Source organism: Anser cygnoides, chromosome 17 (assembly GCF_040182565.1).
Source record: "Anser cygnoides isolate HZ-2024a breed goose chromosome 17, Taihu_goose_T2T_genome, whole genome shotgun sequence".
In the NCBI taxonomy this organism is placed as follows: Eukaryota; Metazoa; Chordata; class Aves; order Anseriformes; family Anatidae; genus Anser; species Anser cygnoides.
Genome location: NC_089889.1, coordinates 7,523,650 through 7,548,759, shown reverse-complemented (window position 1 = coordinate 7,548,759; position 25,110 = coordinate 7,523,650). Strand labels below are relative to the sequence as shown.

The window sequence follows — 25,110 nt, the reverse complement described above, 5'->3', positions numbered from 1 at the left end:
TTAACATGCTGCCAGATTTTTCTCTTATGTGATACAGAGGACAAGTTGTTTTTTTAAGGCAGCATCCCTGACAGCATGAATCAGATAAAAAAAAGAAGAAAAAGCAAAGCACCTAGCTACCAGAAATGAATGATGATAGAGACCCTGCAAAAGGCCTTTCCTAATGACAAGATATTACTGCACAGGTTAATGAAAACCAAATACCAATTTAACACACTAACCTTTGAGCAAATTGAGTTCAACTAATCAAGAGCCCTCCAAAAGGGTATTTTGAACTAAGAGAAAAGACTGGAAAAATCATTTACATAAGATGGCTGGTAATGGTGCATTTAATGGCATTGGTGATAGGGAATTATACTAAGGAAACGAACATGTCACGTGCAACCTATTCCCTAAAGTATTTAATAGAACATCTCCAAAGAGCCATATCCTACCCAACAATATTCAGGTGCAAGTCCCCATAATAAGCAAGATGAGACTTCTTTGTTTAAAAACCTGTGCAAGGGGTGCCCCCGAAATAGCATCTACCATTGAAACCCAGACTAGATAGATTTGGTGCTCTTTGCATCCATTGCGGTAACTCCACGACAGCTCACCTCTGGATCATTTGTGCATCTGCCCGTCTGAGCTCCTCCAGCAAGGAGGAGTATTTAATACCCAAGACTTGCTATTTCTTTATGGACGCTAGCAAATTCTTCCCTTTAAGATGATGTGACAGCAATCCCCTAGTACCTCTGCCTGGAGACTACAGGATAAATAAATCCTACATGCTTCTTTTACAAAGCTTATCCAGACAAATGTGTGCAGAGAACAATCTCAGTACGTGCAGGCACACGTGTGGCTGTGTACGCACCTCATCCCAGGCACTGGCAGCAGCTCTATTTTGGATGGCCATTTAGCATGGCTCAAGCACTACAGAACAACTCTTCTCCACCTCTCTCTAAAACTGAAGGCAGTGCAATTCTTGCAAATGTATCCAGACAGCTAAATGGGAAGTGCTGCTCTCCTAGGTAACAAAAGGCTAACTCCTCTGCAGGTACAAAAGGTGTAGTAAGCCCTCCACTCCCTGCCCACACGCACAGGGACACCACCAAGGTTTGTCCTGGTGTTCCCCTCCCTCCATCCCATGGCTGCCAAAATGGGTTTGAAGGTCTGCTTCCCACAGCCACCCCCCGTGCTCCAGAGATTACTGGAAGCGATCCCGCAGTCCCCGGCTCAGCACCACACCTGCGATTCATCACTTACCACTCGCTCTGTGGCAACTGCAGGCTACATTCCCGTGTTTGTCAAACAGCATGGCATCGCGTTACAGGGTTGGGAATGTGTCCAGCATCTCATAACAAGTCCACCTCTCAATAGATGCAGGATGTTAACATCACAATAAAATCAGGGCGCATCATCTTTGGGAAATACATTTTAGAAGAATACCAAGCTCTGCAATATATTACCTTCGGTAGTATCAGATAACGCAGCCCGCAGACCAGCGCTTTTGAGGGAGACAGAAAAGCAGGCTTTTCTCCCCTGAAGATTTCTAATATAGCAGGGAATAGCTGGCATCTAACACGTGCCTGCTTTGGCAAAGCACGTAACGCTGCTGCTTTGTGCATTTGCTAGTATTCTCCGACTCCTTAAAAATGACTTGACACACGAGGCACCTCGAGCTTTCCTAGCACATCAGTATTTTCTTCGAGCACTCTCAGATTTGCCAGATAGCTGCCCAAAGGAAAGGCAATGAGATTGTCACCTAGGTGAACATAAAAACAGTACGATTACTGGAAATAGTAAGTACAAATATAAGGGAGGCAACTGTAACCGGGTATATTCATTAAGACAGGATAAGGCCTTCGCCCAGGAAAGCATCAATGAGCAGCAGGCCCTAAAGCTATGACAAAAGCACTTAAGGCGTTCCCCCGAAGAGGCACCGTGACCAATGCAGTGACCCTGCTGACTAGGGTTGCACTCACTACATTTTAAGCCTTTAATAAATTGGATTTTTCTATTTTTACTTTGTCATCTGCCAGCTTTCACTTGGGAAAAGTACTGAACAGCCACCTAATGGATGCACTTTAGTGCTTTCTTGAATTAAAGAAAGATAACCAGAAAAAAAAACGAACGCGTCACAAGTACATTCAGCTGCTTACATCTCCTACTTACGTTTCAGAATATCATGCTGCAATTTCATGAGTCAGATACCCTCCTCCCTTTCTGTTCAGCTAAAGTTTAAGAAGTGTCATCCTTGCTGGCTGCTCTGAGAACACTAACCTAAGATTTTTGGCTAACAGCTGCTCTTCAGTCCTTTCATTCTTCATTTCTCATTCGTGTTTCATTGTCTGAACAATAAGAAACATATTATGAATCTAAAGTTCTCCAGTACTGGGAACCCTTAAATTCGTCTGAAAGAAGACCCCGGGGAAACGTGCCTCCAGTCAATAAAGGACCCAAACCTTTTTGTCAAGCTATACCTTGCAGTAAAGGGATTCCTTAATTAGAACATAATTACTCAGCCATATAATGTGTCAAATTATGGAGAATGATTATTTGTTAAACTACAGATAAAGACAAGAAAGAGTAAATCTGGAGCCACAGATAAAACCAATTAAATCAAAGTCCTTCCCCATAACATTCTTCTAACACTTTGGAGACCGACTCTATCCGGTAGCTAGTTTACATGCCCAATTGCTGTGATAAAACTTTTACACTATATACATAGCATAAATCCCCGTAGTAAATAATTCAGAACAAAAAATGGCTTGCAAAGGACAACACTATCAGCATCCTTGTTACTACATGACACAGTCAGTTATGAGTGCGGTAACATTATGGAGATGACGACAAATTCCAGGTTGTTAAGGGATCTCGCTTCTCACTTGAATAACAGCCAGCACCCTTTAAAGCAGTGTTCAAAATGAAACTACCTGTCTTCTAAATATACTGAAGAGAATTCTTTTCACACTATTTCAAAGCACACTAACAGAACATCTAAAACATGTAGTAAATAAACAGGACACCCCCCTTTGTTTGCTGTAAATTCTAAAATTACATCCTTTGTAATAAATGAATCTGACTAACGAATTCTGCAGAAGCTACTTTACAAGACACGAAGACCACAACGGAGGGTAGACCAGGCAGCCAACCTCGGGGTCCTGCCGGTGTCAGTCCCAGTCACCCCCCAGCTCCCTTGGCTTGCCCGAAAGGCAGCTGCCTGCCCTCAAAGTTACAGCAGAGTGAGGACACACAGGAGAGCTCAGCAGAAACAAGGAACTGATGAGAACAAAAGGTTTACAAACAGTCCCCAAGGAAGCACTTAGGTCGAATTAAAGCCCATGCACCCTCCCTCTGGCACCCCGGTTAAATCATCACCTGCAAGTTGTTCTGTCCCAGTCCGGGGATTTCATGCCACAAACAGCCCTCCTAGCTGTGCATCCAGAAGTAGAGTTTTTATTGGAGTTCCTCACAAGTGCACTACACCTTGATTTTTTTTCCTGCTCCCCAAAAGTCAAGCTACAAAAAGAAACCACCACTCTTGCTACTCGGTGACACAACACGCGGCACTTTCCTCACTCGCCTCCGAGCCACCGAGGCTTCCTGCTGCTAAAAACAACATCACGCCTCAGCTCGTCGGCTTTCCTGCCCCTTCGTTCCGCAGCAGCACAGTTCTTGCCTTGATAAAACCTCAGCAATGCAGAATCCAATCATAAATTTAATGGTGAGCGATAGGAATAGCCCTGTTATTCTGTAGGCACAGACAAAAGCCAAGAAAGAAATTAGGTAGGCTACAAGGAGAACATAGCCAGTGATGAATTGGGGATCCACCGTCTTAATTAGTACCAATAATTACATTCCCTTTCAAAGAAACTGAGGCATAATAGACACTAATGTCATCTTTTCCTGCACAATAATATAATATTGACTTTTTAAACAACAGAAGGCACATTGTCTGACCCAAGTCAGAAGATGAATTATGGCCATTTGAGAGGCCCTGAGAATACCTTGCAGTGAGCAGAAGACCAGGCCACCCTGCTCACATTGTGACCAATTTAAATAAAGATAAATCCAGTCAATGGAATCTTTTAACTGAAGTATGAGATTGGGAATCAATGGAAAAGGGTTCTAGTCCCAGCACCTAAGCCAGGTGCCTTACAGCAATATTTATCTAGCTTACACAAGTGCCGGACAAAAGAAAAACGTTATGTAAAATACCATGCATGTGAAATATGAAGTCCCGTTAATGTCACTGTTTTAAAGACACTGATCCATTAATATTTATTTTTTAGATATTATACTGACATCTTGATTTGACAACATCTACAAGCTCCCCCAAAATCCCAATTTGCAGCATCCAAACACGGATCCAGCAGTGACACAAAGTTCCCAAGGCACATTCCAAGTCAGTCAGCAAGAACTCAGCTGTGTAACAAAAGCCCAAGCTAGTTGGAACAAAACAAAACAAGGAGCAAGGAACTCCCCCCTCCAAGCACTATCACAGGAACAAACATCAGTTGGTGGGGGTCCAGAAGCCCCCTGCCCCGGGGAGCCTGCACACTGCCTGGCAGCCGCCTCCTCCCCATCCACAGCCCGAGGGCAAGCCCTGACCACAGGGACTCACAGCAGTGGCTGTGCAGCCTCTTCCCAAATCCACACGGCACCCAAGTCACATAGCTGAGCCCAAAAGCTGTACAAAAAGGTGCGCTAAGCCTTCGAAGCTGTGGAAAATTAAAAGCAATTTATAAAAGCTTTAAAAGCGTTTTTAAATCTCATGCTAAGGAGACATCGCACGGCTGCTGGTGCAGTAACTGCTGTCACCTTTCCACGCCTCAGACCAGAACCACGGAAGGTTTACTCCAAAACTAAATTCTCCTTTTTAGAAAAAAATACCATTTCCAGTGCTTACGAACAGCATGGGACAATATACAATGCTGAATAGCTTCTCAGTTACTTCTAAGCGACCTCACGCGTTCGGGGTCATAAAAACGCACTTCCCATCACTCTGGCTAGAACATCATCAAAACACCATTTGCCTTTTTTTAAGCCCAATTAGCCCCCAGATCCCTCTAATGACTCCTGCTTTCTCTGGTCGGTATCAGAAATCATTATATTTAAACTTGATGCATTCCAGCAGGAAGCCAGAATGATTGAAATTTTGCATTTATAAATACTGAATAAAGACATCTGTAGCTCAGAGGCAGTTATCTCAGTTTATCTGTTATCTTAATGCAGCGAGCGTGTCTCCACTAAATGACAAGTGTACACAGGATCAACTAAATTGCTGCTGCAACTCACATGACATTTAGATATTTCACTTAATGTGAGAAAAGCAGCTCTACAAGCTAAAACAGTTAAATGTCTATTACACAACTTGTGCCATAATATACTATCAAATTCAGCAGCACTGAGCACACCATCCAAGCTTGATTTATTGCAGCTAATTGCTAATTAGGGTTATTTTTGAAGCACTGCTGTTTGCATTGCACCAGATTTGCACTTGGGGAGAAAACAGGATTTACAAGGTCAGAATGAAGTTTAAACATTTGTATACAGACTGCTTCGCTCCGCTCAGTACCGCTAAAAGGTCTCGGCAATCTGAAGACAACAGTATTTACACATGTGATGTTATTAAAAGCAGGCACTCGTGACTTTGTATAAAGCAGCTATTAGCATGTAAAAATTCAAAGTAGGATCGCAATGGTTACTGAGACAACTTTCTAATTAAATAATGGCAGTAATATCACTACGCTTCCATGTACCGCATTAAAAATTGAACAGCGCCTCGCTAATAATGCAGCGGTCATTTGCATAATCTAACGATCCGAGCTGCCGGCACCAGCTCCAGACCAGCACGTCACCGAGCCCTAACGCACACCGCGCCCCGTCCCGCTGCCAGCCTCTTCCCAGGCACCAGCAACGGGGGGCTCCTGGCCCAAGCCCCCGGCTACTGAGACCCGTTCAGGCACTACTGGCAGCGCGGGACGAGCCCTGACATCAAAACCTGGCCGTTCCTTTCAGAAATGCAACCCTGCTGTAGAACACACTCTTCCCAACTCCAGCCTCGTTCCCCTAAGAGGATTTTCCCTGGGGTTTGGCACCCCAGCAGCACACCTCACACTGTGCTGGACTTGACGGTGCCTCTGTGGTGTCCGACACTGGCGCAGCGGTGGGCATCCGTACCGCAGCGAGCTATGCCAAGGCAGGGTGTAGGGACAGGAAAACAACTAACCTACCTTCAAGGACCAAAATTCGACTACAGCCATCATTCCCTATAAAAGTGGACAGAGATATGCAACATATAACCCCTTCCCAAAAAGCTCCGGTTAGGTTAGCCTGGATACAGGACACTCCGGTGCAGGCAGTACAGAATTAACTGGCTGGAGTGAGGAGGTACAAAGGCTGAGTGACCTCTGCTGAAGAGAACACGACGTGCCTAGGCTTACCAAAGGTTCCTTTTGAATTATTACTTGGTTCTGATTTATTTTTATGATTTGCTATAACTCTTTCTAAATCTTCTCTAATCATTAGCTGTATCAGCAGCGTGAGAGCCGTATGAAAGATACGTACTGTTATTTTTAATTTCAAGAGACCAACTGCACTTCCAAGTATACTGCCAGCATAGGCCAATCAGGCTGAGGTTTCATAAATCCCATGAGTTTTCTTGGCATATTATCCCAGAGATGAAGACAACCAGTAGAAAACCTCAGGGGAGGGGGGATTCACAGCTTTGCCTTCACAAACCGCAACACGGGGTCACTCCTAAATGCTCAAAGGAGACACAGAAATGTGGCTCCTTCCACACCTACCCAAGAAGACAGTCCAGAGAGCTTGGTTTTGGTAGGAATGAAGAACTTCAGCCTTTCCTGCGTCCCTAGAAATGCATTTGTATTTCAGGAGCATGCAGGAGGCTGAATGAAGGAGCTCCCAAAGAGGAGTGCTATGGAAACAGGACAAAGCCACTTTTCCAGCCCCAAAGCACGTACACTACAGCACTGGTTCTTCCCTCAGTGCGGGTACATGGTTCCCAATTGTCTTAATGGAAAATGTATTTGCATCAATAGACAGCTGCTTGCAGACCAGCTGTTCCTTCCTGTTCTCTGCTTTGTTTTTAAAGGAAAGCCGCACTTCTCCTTCCTATCCTCCCCGCCAGGCTTCTCCAAGCACAAAAGGACGCCAGCACACGCCAAGGGTCAGACCTCTTCAGCACCAGTTGACAGGAAGGGGCTGCATGCCACAGGAGCTGGTGTTTTCCTCTGTTTTACACCACAGATAATACAGCCACTTTGCTATTTTGAATAACCCCCCCAGTTAAGACATGCCCTCAGAAGCTCTGCAACGCGACAAACTTGTGTCATCGTCCCCTAGCAGTCAGGAGATGCTTTGCCTTGAATCCTTCGGCCTATTTCTGATGTTGAAGGGGGAGCACAAGGCATGCAGACCCACGAGGGGCCGTGGGGCCATCCAAGCCCCATGCTCAGTGCCCATGGGACATCCCTGGGGAGCACAGAGCAGGGCTTGGTCACAGCCCACGGAGCAGAGATCAGAGGATGAAGTCTGACCCCGGGACCTCTCAGGAAAAGGACCTTTGAGGAAGCGCCGGGAGGTGGGACGGGTAGGGAAATATGCTGTAGGAAATAGTTCTTGACTCAGGGAAAAACCCACCTCTGTTTGGAAAATATGAACAAGCCCGTAAAGGCATTCACCGACGCTTACTCCACCCTGTTACCAGGGTGGTTTTACCACTGCAAATATTGGCCCTGAGACAGGCTGCACATGTTCATACAGCATCCAGCAGCACGGACCTTTCTTAAAGCCTTGTGGACCTTGCTACAAGGTAGATGTTCAGGCTCAGAGCAACTACTTGTGACTGCACTAATGAGACAGGCATGCTGGTTTTGTACTGCACATACACAGCACAAATTTCATTTAGCAAGCATCTTGGCTGCGCTGTAAACCCATCTCTGCTTAATTTGTGTTTGCACACATTTGGACTGAAAATTAAAATTAATAGAAAGCTAAAATAAATAGAGGAACTCCTGCTGCTCTGAGTGAATGTTCGAGAAAGTGAAGAGCGTAAACTTCATTCCCCCATGAACCAAGCAGAGGGTTTGCAGATTCCCAGTGGCTAAGCAGCCATGTCAGACACCGCGCATTGACTCGAGCAGGGGGAGATGAGGAGGGGCGCAGGGAAGGGAGGAATTTCCTCCATTCATCAGGCAGTCTTCCCCTCTCAGTGCAGAGTGGGGACTAATGCACGTAAATCCCTGCTTCATCAAGGAGTGAATAGACCTTTTGTTGCAGTCTATTACAGTTATAAAGATTCTGGCCATGCTTCCCTTACCACCACCGTCCCCTGCACCAAAAAGAAAGGTAGAGCTTAAAAACACGGCACAGATCAGGATTCAAAACACGCCAGAACAGCCCGGCTGCACCAAGAAGAAAAAAAAAAAAAAAAAAAAAAACACAAAACTGCCAGCCCCCTTTTCAGGGCCTTCCGACACCACTTTTGAGAAGTTTTGCTCAGGCAGCTGACAGCCAGTTTTCGTCTTCTGCTGCAGATGTGCGGCTTTCCTGCACAATGGGCGCCTGCAGCCCTGGCTCTCCTCCAGGTCCCACTGTGTGACAGTAACAAAAGGCGAAGCTGGAAGCCCTCAGCTACAGCGCAGCTCTAAATGATTTAGTGACCACGGCATCCAGACCTTGGCAGCAGCTGCTGCTTTAAAGGGACATTACTCGAGGAGTCAGCAAAGCACAGAGGCAGCCTTTTTTCACCCCAGATTTGGACGGTGCTTTCAGAACGAAATGGGCCTGGTCTCCGGAAAGACCAAGCGCAGAGAGGAGGGAGGTGGGAGAGCACAGGGACTGTCCTCAGCAGCTGGGGGTGCAATAGCTCAAGGCCCAGCACACCTCCGTTTGAGGATCCTCCACGTACAAATTCCAAAGCACTCCACCAGCACTGATCACTGCAACCACCATGGCCGTGTGCTATTTCCACTTTATAGCTAGAAAAACAAAGCTTTGAGACTAAAGTAGCTGCAAGAGACCAGGACAACAAGCCCAGGAGGACGTTACAGGGCCATTTTTTCTCCCAAGTGGGTGGAGAAATTACTTGCTCACGCTATTGCTTCCTTTTCTTCAGTGCTCAGCTGAACAACCCCACAACGCTACAAAAGGGCCGTGGCAGAGAATTTTACACTGAACCCTCTTGAGCTTGTGACGGGGAGATGTGGATGAGCACCAGCACGCTCAGCACAAGCCGCCAACACACACCATACTTCAGGCATCCTGCTCTTGGAGAAGCACGCTGTCACTCCCCTGCTGAACTCCCCAGGAGGTTTTGAGCACCTATTCCAGAACGCTGTTGGCTAGGAGAGCTGGGTTGGTTTTACACAGCGCAGGACCTAAACCAATCCACAAATCCCTTCAAACCCCACGGGACATTTTACTTCCTCTCCAAGCTGCAGAATAGCTGAACTTCTGCTACAAAACCTCTCACACGCACCAGAGGACTAACGAGCCAAGCTGGTGCAACCTTCCAAAGAAAACAGTGAAACAAGGAGTGCCTTTGCTCAGCATTCAAGTCCTCCTGCCCATCATTTCTTTTCCCCCTTCCAGTAACACGCAGGGTTGGGCCCTGACACAGAACGGGTGCTGGTTTCGCTCTGCAGACAGCACATGTCCTGTGACCTCCTTTCTTTGAAGCCTCCTGCAGCTGCCCCGGGTACTGTCAGGCTACGCTCACAACGAAGGGCTGCATCACAGCTCCTCACCTCTGCCGGTGGTGCTCCAACAAGAGGTGACCGCGGCTCCCTCCCAAAGCAGGGCTCCCCTGCTTTGCACCTCCACGGTCTGTACCCTAAGCGCTGCCTCTGGGAACCCTGCGGGCAAACGGAAGGCAAGTGATTGACCAAAAAAATCACCAAGTGCCTGGTTGCAAGGAGAAATCAGCAGCCAGCTGTGCTACACTGCACCAATAACTTAGTGCAAGAAATAAACATGTCAATTCAAGCAAAAAAAAAAAGATTTACATGAACAGTAACTCCAGTGCAGCAAATACTCAGAATAATTTCTGTCAACAGAGCACTAATTAAGACAGATAAACACTCGTTTCGCTAATCTTCCTCCTCCTCCCGCCAAAGTAATTTAGTTGCCCACAGGGAAAAACGTACAAGAGTGATAAAAAAAAGACGTATCAAAAAGGTGTGAGGGCTTCTGTCTGCCACAGGCAGGTAACGCTGCACGGCTGGAGCTCTGCTGGAAGGGAAAAAGTACAATTTTATACTTCTCTGTGGAGTCTGACAGCAATTTAAAGAGGGCATTTTAAAGCCATCCTTGACCACCTGCAGTCAAGTGGTCATTAAAAAAGCACTGTAATCAAAGCATCCACTAAGTGCTGAGAAACACTATTAATCCACTAAGCAGCCCTGCTCCATCCGTTCACTCCGCAGCCATCCCGAGCAAGTAAAACAAAGCCCCGCTCACTCAGTTGGATCATCAGCTCCTGTCTGAGCGGTGACAGCAAGGGGACAAGGCACGGCAGTGGTGGCACCACTGTGTTAACCCACGGGCAGCAGCACATTAAGCCAGGATGGCTCAACGTGGTTATGGACCTTTGGCCTGCTGCCGTGCTCCAGATTTCGGGTTTGCCTCCTGCAATAGCGAGGCATGAAGAGGGTTCAGGTCTGCCTCTGAGCTCTGGCAATTTTCAGTCCGCTCTGTTGAAGTGGTGCCTTTTTCAATGACTTTAATAAGCAGGGAAGGGAAACGAGCGGAGCTGTTACATGTCCTGTTAGGCCTTTCCTGCTCAAACACTGGGGAGAACAGAAAATGCCTTTGGGAAACATATGGTTTGAACAAGTAGGGGCAGTGAGTGCTCTGCTCCACCAGCATGCTGCTACACACAAGGAGACATCAGTGAGAGGCGGGCAGCACAGTAGCAAATCTGGTACCAGGAAATGTTGTGTAATGTCAAACACACAGAACAAAAGAATGATTTCCTACTCCCCCAATGGAATATGTCACATCTAGCCTCATAGCGTGCTCTAAAACACAGCTGCTGCCTGCTCAGCTCAAACAACATAAACTTGGTAGGAACTGGAGGTAATTTCTTCCACCTCGCTGAAACCAAGCTCAGGTAAATCAGAACGGCTCGCCCGGGTTCCTGTAGCACCCAGCTGCAAATCACAAGGCAGTACCTCTTCCAGACTCCTGCTCACCAGAAGCATCAGGAATTTAAACAGCAAAAGCTGAAATGGGGGGCGGGAGAGAAAGAGAGGGATTCACAGCGTTTGTTAGGCAGTAATTTGTCTTTTAGCAGTCCTGGATGCGGTGCTGAGTGACCACTTCAAGAGGGTGCTCCCCTACGCTGGAGAAGCACTGACCCTTAGGAACAGGGCAAGAAATGGAGCAATGAAAAAATAAACAACCAGGAGGGCTGCAGAAGGATTCTAGGTACCTACACAGGATAAAGAGCAATTCCTCCTTGCTAAAGGAAACCATCTGTCTGTTACACAGGAGCCTGTGACTTCAGATCTGGGTGAGCCAGGCACCCCGGCCAGCCTGATGCTCTTACGCAGAAGTATTTTCAGCAGCACTTTCAGCAGCGTTGCTCCCTGCAGAGCACAGACCAGATCTCCCAGTCGTTTAAATGAGCTTGGGCTGTGCCAGGAAACATCACGGGCCCATTCAGGCCAGGGATGCTGCTGCCCTGCCACAAGCCACCACCACTACTGACGGGTGGCAGAAACAGCAGGGCAGTTGCTGGGAGTCTGCACAACGCGGGACAAGAGGCAGGTTTACCTCGGATAATTTCACAGCATTCTCTCTCTCTGTCTCCATTTCCCGGTTGTTTCCCAGGTCCGTTTTGTTACGCTGTGCAAGCGTTACGTGCCTGTGATCATGGTGACAAGACGCACCGCGATGCTGGTGCAGCTGAGCGCAGCAGGCTCGCACAAACAGGCGGACAGGCCGGCATTGTTCTCAGTCCTCAGCACTCGAGTCCGGCCAACGCAGAGAGAAAAATGGGGTTTTCCAGGGACAGAGGCCTGGGTGCCAGGTATTCCACGTATTGCCGCTGACCAGTAACATGACAGGAGGCAAGCCGGCAGCTGCTCTGCACAGCGTTTACCCTTGCTTTGCCAATGCAAAGCTGATCCTGAGCTCCTTCGTGTTTACCTGGAGAAAGGTGGGAAAGGCTTATTTCAAAAGGCTCTGAGCTCTTTGAAAGGACCACGCCAGTTCCTGGCACACAACATTACCCATCTCTCAGACTTGTAGCATTTGCTAGGATCCCAGACTGACTGCCACAACTTAAACCCAACCTGAAACACATGCAGAGACTTTCAGCTCACCACCCACTCCCAGAGCTGAAAGGAGTGAGGACTCCAAGAGGTTGAACTGTAACAGGCAAATGTATTTTTAACAAATTCTGTTTCTATAAATATTACAAGGCTTTCTGCTCTTCGGAGGCTGCTCTGCTCCCAGTGCTGCTGACATTATGGTGACATTTAGGAGGCCTTCACATTGCCTTACTGCCTTTCGTATGCTGGTTTTGTTCAAGGGATCAGAGAGACACATGAAGACACAAGGGCTGCTTATTCAAACTCTGCTCACTCGCTGACCTGCTGCTCACGCGGGAGGCAGGAGCACAAAGGGGCTCTCCATGTCAAGTGTGCTGGCTGCCACCGTCTCTCCGCCACTCTGGAATGCATATAAATGCAAAGGACACTAACCCCGAGGTGCCACCGACAAGGCGCAGGGGTGAAGGAACAGGGGATTCATTTCTGAAGCTGCACGAGGGCTTCAGGTAGTCCCAGCTGGTGCTGCACCCCGTCCACACACCCTGAAGCCTTTTCACTTATCGATTCCTGCATTCGCTCTCTCCCCTTCCCTTTTTTCAAAGCTCTTTTCCCACATCCCCTGCCCTCCCCCTCCATTTCTTCCCTTCCTCATTCTCTCTCCGGAGACTGCTGCCAGCAGGGCTGCGAGGCTGGGTGCAACACGCATGGCACACGCATGGCACACGCATGGCACACGCCTCCACCCAGCTGCGCTCCGGGTCCTGTGCCTGCAACGCTCCTCTCTAAGTCACCCACTGCTGCCTTCCAGATCAACCTGCAGCATTTCTGTTCTAAAAAGTGGGGTGGGAATACATCAGGGTATGGCATATATAACAAAACAAAAACTTGATCCAAGAAGACCCCTACTTCAGAGGGAAACCACCACACCACTTCGGATCTTTTAGATATTTCCTCTCCCGTGCTTTGCTAACACTGCAGCCCAGAAAACCACCCTGTCCACAAGCTAGGAAATAATTCCTACATACCTGAACGGGTGCCAAGTGACCAGATGAAGCAGTTACCAGGATCATATCTATACGTCAGCACTTTTTTTTTTTGATGCTGCAACTATCCAGTTAAAAATAGAGCAACAATAACTTCCTTAGTTATCTTCAGAACTCATCTGATCAGTTTACGCGTTCATTTCAGCTTAAGACTGCATGCCCTCCACATCACAAAACGAAATACCACACGCACACTGACCTGGCACCTCTGCTTACGTTGAACAGAAATTACTTAAGGTGCAGAATCCCTGCTCTCGCTTAAGCAGGTGTTTAATTTTAGGGATGGAAAGAGCTCCAAGCTAACACAACACGTCCAGAACTCGCTGACTGTATGCTCCTTGGACTGTGTTTTATTTTGTATAAATACCTAGTGTTGTTCTTAACAGGAAACTTCCACAGACTTTCTCCTCTTGCTACAGGATATGAGAGCCTTGACAATGGTTGTGTTACAGCTCCAATACGATCCCTTCCATTGCAGAGGAGAAGAAAAAAATAACGTGTCTCACTTCGGCTTGCACCAGCAAAAATGGTTTGAAGATTTGTTTGAACACTTCACAAGGAGACATCTTTGGCCTCATGTGCATTTAACATAAGTATTGTCATGCTAAGAGGACTGTGATTCACAGGAACTGCACACTTGAATAGGATCATTCTGCAAAAATCTCAGTTTACCCAAGAAAATTGCCCATCGTGTTTTGTAATTCAATGGAAACGCAGAGCACAACAACTGTAGTTATTTAACCTTTCATCAAAAAATGTGAATATCTGATAATAATAAGTACAATCTATAAAGGCTTCAAGTCAACACTTTTTATAAGCAGATTTGTACGGTAATAAATTTTCCATGACTTAACAATCAGCTTTGCCTAGGAAAGCCAATGTTGTAATTCCCAATTGATTGTAGATGTTAATCTTGCAAGACTCTTCTTATGCTGTGATTTATTAGCTGAATTAATGACAGATTGCACTGTTTCAAACAAGCTGCTGTTTTACACAATAACCCAGGAAGATCTGCCCAACTGAGTCACCGCGAGGATGGGAGGAGGGCAGTGCGCAAGGTGAAACTGCTCCCGATACCTGAGCTAATTTGTCATATTGCCTTTGAAATGCAGCACTAATTGTTTAACAATTAACCCTGTGGCTGAACACCAGGAGAGCTGAATGGTAGCAGCTCTTCAGGCTCTCTACAGAGTTTGGGACTCACATCCAGGCTCTGAGTAATTCATTTACATCGAGACATTCTGCTTTCTCGTGGAGAATAACATAAGATTATCCACACACCCCCATACAGACACACTTACTCCCTTGGGTTGAAGGACAGAAAAAAATTTCCATGCACTTTCTGTATGTATTTATGTGCCTAGAAAAGGAAAACTGCAGAACAAGGACAGATCTGATTCCCCAGGCCTTATCTCCTTGCTACCACAAAGCAAGTGCCATTACGTGCAATAAAAGTTACAACCTTCACTCCAGATTATTCATTCTCTACCTCTTCAGCAACATTTCTGGTGTGGGAGAGTGTGTGCTCTAACATGCTCTAACAGTGCAGTAAAATAGAGAGCCAACATTGTAGTGGAAACAATGACAGTTCCTCAGTTAGTCCTAGTCTGCAGGTTTTATGAATCGCAATGCTGTAATAAACGCAGACCTTTTCCTGTCAACTCTGCCACTGAGACACAACGCAGGAGCTGTGAATTTTGGAGTGGGGGAAACAATCACAGGACAAGTACTGAGTGATTTAAGTCTGATGCAGCAGCCCCTGTTCTACAGTAAACGGCTCCCCCCTTCATTTACTTTTTAAAGGCTTGTCTCTGAAGGGATCCCTCTGTTTTGAAGTGAATTTGGACTTGCTTCTGCTCCTCCTCACAAGTGCTTCAGTGATGGGGTGTCCTTGTTACCAGGTCCCACAGACCACCACTTGCAGCTCCAGAGCCTCGCTCGCAGGGGCACAGCTCTTCCCTGCAACTCCCTAGCAAGCTGGTAGGACTTCAGAGGTGAGCATGGACTTAAAAATAAATAAATAAAACCAAATCAAGGAAGCCAAGCGACGGAGCCTTGCATGGCTGCCTCTGAACAGGTGTAATTCACAGTCACCTCGGAAGAGTCGCCCCGAATCCCTGGGACCACTGCTGTGATCGGTTATTAAAAACTGGCCCCAGCCATCTGCTGGTGGTCAAGCTCCATGGTGTGGCAATCAATTACAGCTGTTATCTTGTCCTAGCTTTGACAGATGTTCCTCTTTCATTGTACAGTAATTACTAGTTAGCTGCCAGCAGGCTTCACACTTTAATTGTGGCGCTAATTTGAGACAAAGAGAGGAAAAAAAATATGGAGAGACAGACAGGGAAAGGCAAAAGCTAAGACAGCTGTGGCAACTGGAACACCCATGCACTGAACTTTTCTTTACAACCCGTAGGTGAAGGCAACCAGTTACCCCAATGAGAGCTTCTTACAAAGCGACAGTTGAGCACCATCCAACCACATCATGGCCTGCAGTCCTTGTTCCTGTCGGGGGGAAAGGGACACCTTCCTTTGCCCTGTCAGACAGGCTACACTAAAGTACCTGCCAGCCTTCTGGCAGCGTGTGGCTTCACGCTGCCACGTAGCGTGGTGCCAGCTGCATCACAGCCCTGAAACCTGCACGGATAAAGGTGGCGGGGGGGAGGCTGGGTTTTTCTAAACCTTCTCAGAGACCAAGCAACCTCCATAAATTGTAACACGGAGGAACTACTGTAGCAAAACACATGAGCAAATGCACTCCATCTCAACCGAGCAGGGATCAGGCAGCACCTGCTCCGCAACCTGCTGCTTAGCAGAAAAATAGTCTGCTCGTTGGAGCAACTCTGCAGCGAGCCCTGCTCCCAGACATCCAAACCTGCATTAGCTGTTTGCTTTTTGATTTAACTCATAATGGATGTATTTCTCCTGTTGAATAGGTATTGAACCTTTCAGTAGCACTTAGGCTGCGGCTGGGTGATGTGATGGGTTTGGTACTAACAGCGGCTTGCAGCACCTCCTGCCAGACTCTCTCCCTTCCCTCCGCTGCCCACCCCATGCCCAGCCTCGTGCCACTGCATGCTCCCTGCTGCAAGTTGCAGCAGCACAACTATTTCCATATCCATTCTGATCAGGAAATGAAGAATGGCAGAAGAAATCAACACGCCAAAAAAAAAAAAAAAATCTCGGGGGGAAAACAGAATCTTGTGCTGGCACAACTGACACCAGGGTTTCACAAAAGAGCCCGCTGCCACCCAAGGATTAGCCAATTGCCTCAACTGGCAAAGGGGAGGGAAGCAGACAACCCACACCAGTGTGGGACAGCTCAGCCATCTTAGAAACCTTACACGGGTACGGCGCGTCACGTGCGTGGGAGTGAGAAACACAAAACCGCTCATACCGGTATTACTGAGAAGTGCCTACCGGCGGGACGTGCCCCCGCTTCCATTGCACACACTCAACTGCAGGCATCTGGGCAGGAGCTCAGATTTCTGGTGGGCTCACATCCACTGATTTCTTTTTTCCTGTCCAGAAACTTATTTCTTCTACATGCTCTCAGATTTTACATTTTAATTGCACTCTGCTGACCTTTTTATTATTTTATTTTTCTGTCATGATCTCAAATGGTGTTTGTTGATTTTGTCTTTTATTATTACTCTGTTGTTGGGAGCACTTTGAAATCAAATTGTTGGAAAAATGTTTGAGGTTTCGGTGTTCGTTGAGCAAACCACCCAGCTTCTGCTGATAATGGCAGCACAAGTTAACTGTCTGGGATCACCACACAGCAGCTGTCAAAGGGAAAGTGGGGGGGGGAATGACACAAAGCCGCACATTTTTAACATGCTTCTAGCATTGCATCTAGCAGAAGTAGTGGTTTTATAGAAGCAGAACTATGTGGTTCATTGACCAATGATCTCAGATGGCTTCTCTGCAGGAACTGACATTTATCTGGATTACCACTTTTTGAAAAGGGTCTTTGGGACAGTGCTGTAAACTTCTGTCAGAGAGCAGAAAAAATGAGAAAAGCAAGCTGACCAAATCCTTCCAGGGTCTACCTGACAAAGTCAGTGACTGACAATAATATTAAGCAGCATAACCGTCACCTGGAAAGCAGACAGTCTGCTTACCAACTGATGAAACTACTTGACTTCTAGGTGTCCTACAGGCAAGCTGTTCTTTCCATTTGTTTCAGTGCAGCAGGCCTCCTCTTCAGAGAGACTCTCAAGAGATTTTTACGAGGCATGTTCCCTATCATCTGAAGTTCTGGATGACATCCCCCACGGTATCTTGCCAAAGATGAGCAAATACCATTTTTAAATCTCTGAATAACTAGAGAGATCATTTGACCATGATCCCACTAAGACTTTTCCTGGAAATATTTCCTGCCATGATGTGTTAGCCAAGCAGCCAGCCATCGTCCCACAGCCCCAAGAATGCCATTTTTCTCAAGGATACCACACCTGTACAGCAGGCAATAGAAATTAAACCCAGCGCTGCCCCCCGCTAAAAAGAAAGCCAAATTTCCCCCAGGGAGTGGATCTCTGGAATAAGAAGGTGCCGACCTCTGATCTCTGCCTCCACCAGAAGAGGACTTGCTAAATGCAAGGCAATCTCTCAACTGTCGTCAATGCTAAACAGGCAATTACTATGCTGATTGATTGATTACATTTCCCTGTCTAAATTATATCAGGAAAGAGGCAAATCACTCTAAAACGAGAAAATCACAGCCTGAATTCAAGCAGAAGTGCAGAGGACGGTTTTTACCAATATGAATCACAAACAGGTGGAACGGAGTCAAACTGAGGCCCTAAGCGAACAGTCCCAAAAGAAGAACGATGGCTAAATTGCTCCACAGCCTCTCTGACCAAGGAAAGGCAGGGCAGGGATTTGCAAATCAGCCATGATCACATCAGGCCATAACCTTTTGTGTGAAATTACCACGGGGGCAGAAGGGGTCAGGGAAGAGAACCACATGTCTCCAGAGACTGAGGATCCCAAAGTGCCACACAAGCATATGCATTTCCAGTACATGCCACAAAAGCAGTACCATTCCAACAGAAACAACACATCCTTTTGCTTTTTATTCCCTCCCCCCACACACACACTTTGTACCAGCTGACTTGAGCCTCCTTATTGTACTTTTGTTTGCAGCGACAATTTCTTAGTGCCCTCAGTCTGCAGCTGGCAGCATGCAGACATTTGCTGCAGATATGACAGAGATGGCTTGCAACCTGCTTCATTTCACAAAGCATCTGACTTATCCGCAGCAGCGTGGCTTGCCAAACTCACAAAGGGCCCTACAAACTACCCTGCTGCTATTCTCCAACAGGCGCTGAGGCTGCCTGGCTCAGTGTTTTCAGCAGCTCTGTCACAGCATTTACCTGCAGCCTGGATGTCCCCTGCCTGGCTGGGTCACGGGCTTTGTCTCCAGCTTCTGCTTCTACCTGCCTGTTTCCTTGTACGCTCTGCTGCTTTTTTAGGCCTTCACGTCCCAGCACTGCCTTTCTCCACTCCTGCAGGCCCATTTATGCTCCAAGTTTTCCAGTTTTATCCCCAAATACAACTGTTAGTTTTTCCTCACACACTCAATGTGCATCCCAGCTATCGCCTCCAACTCACCTCTTGCCGCTCTCCTCCCCAGACACTCGTTGCAGCCCCTGTCCTGTGTGCCCCACGGCTGGCACAAGAGCCCCAAACTCGGGGTGTTTCCAGGACAAACAGCAGCGGGTTCCAGGAAGCAGCACCGACGCGTTCACAATGGCCACCATTATGTGCACTCGGGCACCTGAAGCCGCAAGGCCCCGCTGCCACTCCGACCCCAGTTTCCTCAGGCTGAGAGGCCGCAGGCCTCAGTTTCACTCTGGACACTCAGTTCTCGTTGCGGGCTCCCTCACTCACACCAGGGATTTCCATCACAGCTGCCTCACCACAGGGCACCGCCATTTCCACTCGCCCAGCCCCCGGCACCTCAGGGCACCACCACCGGCAAGGAAGGCCTCAGCTCCACAAGGAGTGTCTCTGGGGGGAGGAAGGGGGGGCGGATGAAGCCCAGCTGCCAAAGCTTTTAATTCCTTCTCACAGAATCAGGGCTGAAATGTTTGAAATAATTTCTTAACAAAAACAAAAAGGGCGGCTGAAAAGAATAACATTATGACAGCTGCTGGGAAAGCCACCAGCGGGTGAAACCTGGTCTCTGCGTTGATCCCCAGCCGCTGTGTACAGGAAGGAAGGGATTTTTATATCCTGAGCTACAGTCTGCACTTTTATTTACTTTCCCCTTTCTCCCAAAGCAACCCTGGCTCACGCTTGCTGCTCTCCTCTTTAGGATGCCTTCCACAAGCTGGAAAGGAGACGAACTCAGCAGAGGCCACACTACGTTTGAATTTTGGCTGTGACGGTCCAGTGCCGACCTGTACGGGCTCTGGCAGCAAACATGAGCCAGGTACTCTACTTAAACACCTTAAAGCATTCCTGCCTTAACTAATACCCGAATGGGATGTTTGGTTGGATCAGATCGTGACATGAACAAATCATGCTATCCACAGGAAGGCATTTCTTCAGAAATATTTACCCTCTTCTCAAGGCCAAAGGCTTTGCCACTGTTATACTTTAGGACAGAATCACTTGCTGTAAGCATGCTCCTAAACAAAGTTTCCCTACAGAAGAGAAAACCAGCCTGTACAGTCATTATAAGAAATTAAACAAATATTCAAATGATATTAAATTTAATTATGTATACTTAATGACAGGCATGTGCTTTTTAAAGAACAGATGTTATGCAGATGTGGTCCAAGGTAAAGATGACAACAAAAGCTCTCTCTGTTCTTAAGAAAATGCTCTTATGGAGCACACAAATGTTTTTAACCAGCCATCACTCATATTTTATTCCTCAGCTGTGTATAGCAAACATCCCTTCCTTCTCTGCTAAATACACACCAGTTAGTTTCTGTTGGTTTTTGTTTGGTTTTGTGGCAGAGAAGGTAGTACAGGTGTTTATTTTTGAAACATAGAGCAGGCACTAAAAGATCATCAAAGGATTTCCTGATCATCCCCACTGCTGCAGCTGCCTCTTAGGCTATTCCACAAGCTTCTCCTACCTCATCACCTCCTAGCTTTTGTGCAGAAAAAGCAGAACGTGTCAGAAATCTCTGTCCTGCCTTGCATTTCCCCTTGGTCAAATATTTTTCAGGAAGTAGTTGATCTGGCCTGCAGGATATGAAAACCAAGGTCAACCACATCACTAGATGGCTGGTAAGAAATGAAAATAATAGCACGTCTGAAGGGAGGCCAGGAGAATTAATTTGAAGAGGAAGTTATTTAACACGAAGTTGTGCAAAATAGAAAAAATATTGCTATTCCATTTCACAAGGTTATTGTCAGAATCAATGATATTGTGACACTAAAATACACAGCAACAAGTGACATACACATACTTAATAACCATACTGTTGCATGTGATAATTGCTTTTATTCTACAGTCAGTGGCTACATTTCCAGATCCTTTGATTTCCATCCAAAACAAAAACCTAGCTTGCTCTTGTGCATGAATACTGGAAGCCAAAATGAAAATACTCCAACATGCAGAACAAGAACTTGTAAGGATATGCCAGCAAAAAGTAACTCTGTGTGATCTTACACATTATGGACACGATGCTTGCATTTTTTTCATGCACAGGAGCACAGGGTCACTTTATGAATCATGAGAGAAGTAGAAAGAGGAGAAAATATTGGGGAAAAAGTACCTTAGAAATTTGTAGTTTAAAAAATGGAATTGAGAAATATTGTAACATTTTAACTTGCATTTGGCAAGATCAAATTTCATTGCAATTTATAGCAGCTTTGAAGAGTACATTGGGAAAAACCAGAGCCAACCGCCAGCAGGTGAAGAGAAGCAAAAAGAACCTGTGAGGACTGCACCTCTCCGCACTGCATCACCAGCCTTCTCTGCCTCCTCGCTGTTTGTGTTCCCTGCTCTGTTTGACTTAATTAACTGCAGGACACTCACACTAATCATGCGGGGGCTCCCTTCCACCCCCCCATCCTCTCTCCAAGCCACCCAGACACACTCCTAAGGAGCAGGCAGCACCACGTACGAAAAGCACGCTGGAAGGTGAGTGGGAAGGAGCTCCATCTCTGCTCGTCTCCCACCCCAAACAGAACAAGTCTCTCGCCAGACCCTGGCTGAAATTTGGCACCTTTGCCTCTCTGCACGCAGTGCAGATGGCAGGATAGACGTGCCTGCTGGTGCAGGAAAGCTGTGCCAGCTCTCAGGAGGGGGCGGAGAGGGAAGGCATTAGCAGAGAAGGGTCACCACGATTAGTGCTTCCTTCATCTCTTGCCTCTTTTCCAGAGACTGATGGAAACATTTGGGGGGGGGGGGGGGGGGGGGGGGGGGGGGGGGGGGGGGGTGTCTCACTACTGGATGTCACCAAAAATCTCTCTTTTCCCCACAGACTGTGGCCTGATTGAATATTTTTTTCCTTCTCTGAACAGCTGCTTATGTACCATTTGTTTCCCTGTCCATTCCTGTTGATTTAATTAACGCTCCTCTCAATATTCTCCAAGGAAACTAATGGCTTTGGTGGTCACTGTAAGGTGCCAAGTAATTTGCATGACCATTTCCAGTTAAGATTCCTTAGAATATTGGTGTCAGCTAGCCTTGTTTTACAACAAATTAGTTTAAGCACGTGAAAATGTTCAGCTACTAGGAAGCACAGACTAAATGTGCAACGAGAAAAAAGAAAATATCCTTCCCTCTACTCCTCCAACACCATCTGCACTGCATTCACTGCAGTTTTGCACCATACCCTTGTTCCACCAGAACCCAAATAAGGCTGCAGCAAAATAACTAGAAAAGCTCCACAGACTTTTCGTTTGTTTAGCCTTTGTAATGTCTGCCAGAGACGAACAGAAAGACCAGGCTTTGGTTTTGAGATATTAAAAGTCCTCCAGAGGCTGAAAATCATGCAAAGGAAAATTGGATTTTAAGGCACAATAAACACATCTTCGTGAAATACTAAAAACCTCTCAAAATAAAAATAAATGTTCATGTAAACCAAACACCAGACATCACATATCTCTTCATCCGTAGCCCTGCATGCCCGGGAGAAAAAACATATACAATATTGCAGAGTACAAGGACTGGGTTTTCAGGCAAGGCAGTTGCTATTTGTCCCTCCGTTCCCCAGGCCTTCTGGAAAAGAAGCTTATTCCTTCTCTCTCTCCCCCCGCCTCCCCCCCACACACACCTCAACAACTATTTCCCAGTCCCCATTCCACCCCCTTATCTGTTAAATGAAGAAAATGAAACCAACTCCTCAGCAAGCCTCCAGACCCAGGGACAAAACACACTGCACAAGACCCAGGTATTATCATAAAGAGTAAGCTTGCTTAAGGGCTCGAGGATTTTTTTTGTGTGGATATGGTCACATATCAAAAGCAGTCTTGAGAAAGCCCTATGCAGCACACATGCTGTGAATCTGTAAACTTTTTAGTGGCCATTTGCACATTTAAAAAAGCATGTTTTTAAAATCCTTGAAGATCAAAGCACATCAGAAGAGAGTTTTAGATAAAAGGCAAGATAACATAGTGCAGAGATCCCCAGAGTCAGCCCAGCGGTTTTCATGACATTTTAGTCGCATCTTTATTCCTCTCTCTCTCAAAAACCCCAAAGGTCAATTTATTTAAATTGGTCAAAGATCAGCTGGAAAGTGAAAAAGACTGAAAATAAATAGGAATTGACACAGTGCACCTGAAAGATACTTTTTCAGAGAAAATAGTTTTTCCTGTGTTTGGCAAGCACACTGTATACTTGGCACACTAAATACTACTTCAAATAGTAGTATAATAGAAGTCAGCTCAGTTGTGTCAGTGACCAGCCACTGCCAATGAACCTCACTTCTGTGACTGAATATAAAATCGCTCACATGAAGTAGAATTCTCATCTTGTACAGGAACCTGAACATCCAGTAAGCACAGAAACAAAACATCCAAGGCCCTCATTAAATGGAAATACCTTCTAGCAAAATAATTCTCATCAACTGCAGACATGACAAATACATGCACAAATTCCAGCTACAATCATACAACCATGTAACTAGAGGCAAAGGCATTTCATTGTGTTCTGTAGTACTCCATACCCACCTAAGAGTAAGCACAATTCTCTTAAGTTTAATCAAAAAAGAAATGCATACAAAAGAGACACCAGAAGCTGCTGCTAAAAGCTTGCCCATAAGCCACACACGTTTCTGTTGTCCAAACAGTTTTGCACTATTATATTTTGTAAAATAATCATCCTGAAACAGAGGTTTGTATGAATTTTTTCTTGAGATACTGATTTTGATGAGCCAATTGATGGGACAGGGCTTGGGATGCTTGCAGGAGACAGGACTGTAAGGAAGCTGGAAGAGGGGTAGCGGTGGCTGTGGGATGAAGGACAACATGCCACCTCTAAAGCTACCAGGCACGGTGCAACCCCTCGCTGAGAAGCACTTGCAAGGACAGAGCATTCTCCCTTGCAAAGACAGACGATCCAAATCAAGTCATTAAGCCTTCACTTACCAAATTCTGAATAGCGGTCAAAATCTGGAGCTGGACCACAGTCAAGAGTGAAAAATGCCCCCTAGCTCATTAATGTACAACCCCACATTCAAATTCAAGATTTTATGGACAGCTACAAACAATCAGCCAGACAACATTACTGTGCATTAATCAAACCAGTGTTGATGCTTGACAGCAGCGAACACAAGATTTGTCTAATTTGTTTTCATAGAGAACACTGTCAATTTACCAACATTATTTTATTAAGCTCTTAAGAAAACTCTGAAGTTCCTTAGAAACCCAGACCTTCTGGTTCCTTAACAATTAACTTTGCTGCATTGTAAACAAAATAGCTACCTTAATCCAGTAAAATAGAGACAGACTCCTCACAATTTGAAACAAATTTGGCCAAGATACAAAAGAAAGCATCAGGAAAGTTCATACATACAAACCAAAAGCCAGAAACTGAATAGATGTATCAGCTGAGGAGGTAGCGCGTTTAAGAAAGGTATTTTAGCACCAGATGGCTACTTGTTCCATTTTTAAATCTTACCTTTGGCCCTTTTACAATCAGGGACCCAATTTTCTGAAAATTCCTCCTATGAAGATCAGTTTCCTAAAATGTCACCTACATAAATCACTTGTGTTTATGAGCGCATCTGTTGTGGTCAATGGTCACTTCATAGTGCTGGGTAAGACTTTCAAAAGCCAGCAGCTGACGGTCCATTGAAAAGCTATTTAAATGGGGATGGGGAAAGCCTGACAAATGGTGGTAAGTAACACGGGGCTGTTTGTGCTATGTACAGCCTTGTAACGCACACGGCAGAGAAAGTGGGAGAGCGCGCTCCGTACAGTTTGCAAAATGTAATCCACTCTTTATCACCATCCATCTCCTGGCTGCTAGCCACCTTACATTTTGCTTTTTTATTGCAGTAAGTAATACTTAATTTTCACCAGATGTTCATTCATCGATACCCCCGGAGGTTGCTTCGAGCCCATTTGCTTCCCCCCAGCCTTTTCAGGCTGGTGAAGTCTACCAGCAGCTCTGAGATTCCTCTCAGCCTCTCCATAAATCCAAATACAGGACGGGTGACAAGACAACCAAGAGCGCCCATTCCTTTCGGAGGGTATGAAAGCGATGTGATTGCGCAGTCATCTAAGCTCCTAGAGCACTGGTTTCAGTTTGTAGCGTTCTGAGTACTTCTAAAAGAGTCTGCAAAAGGTAACTCCAAATATCACAAGCCCTT

The 25,110-nt window shown here is 46.2% G+C and overlaps 1 protein-coding gene across 21 annotated transcripts in view; it reads right to left on the bottom strand.

Annotated features, from left to right (window-relative positions):
- The window catches only part of FBRSL1 (fibrosin like 1), a 518,463-nt gene that overhangs the window by 420,697 nt on the left and 72,656 nt on the right, over nt 1–25,110 (bottom strand). The window lies entirely within an intron of this gene.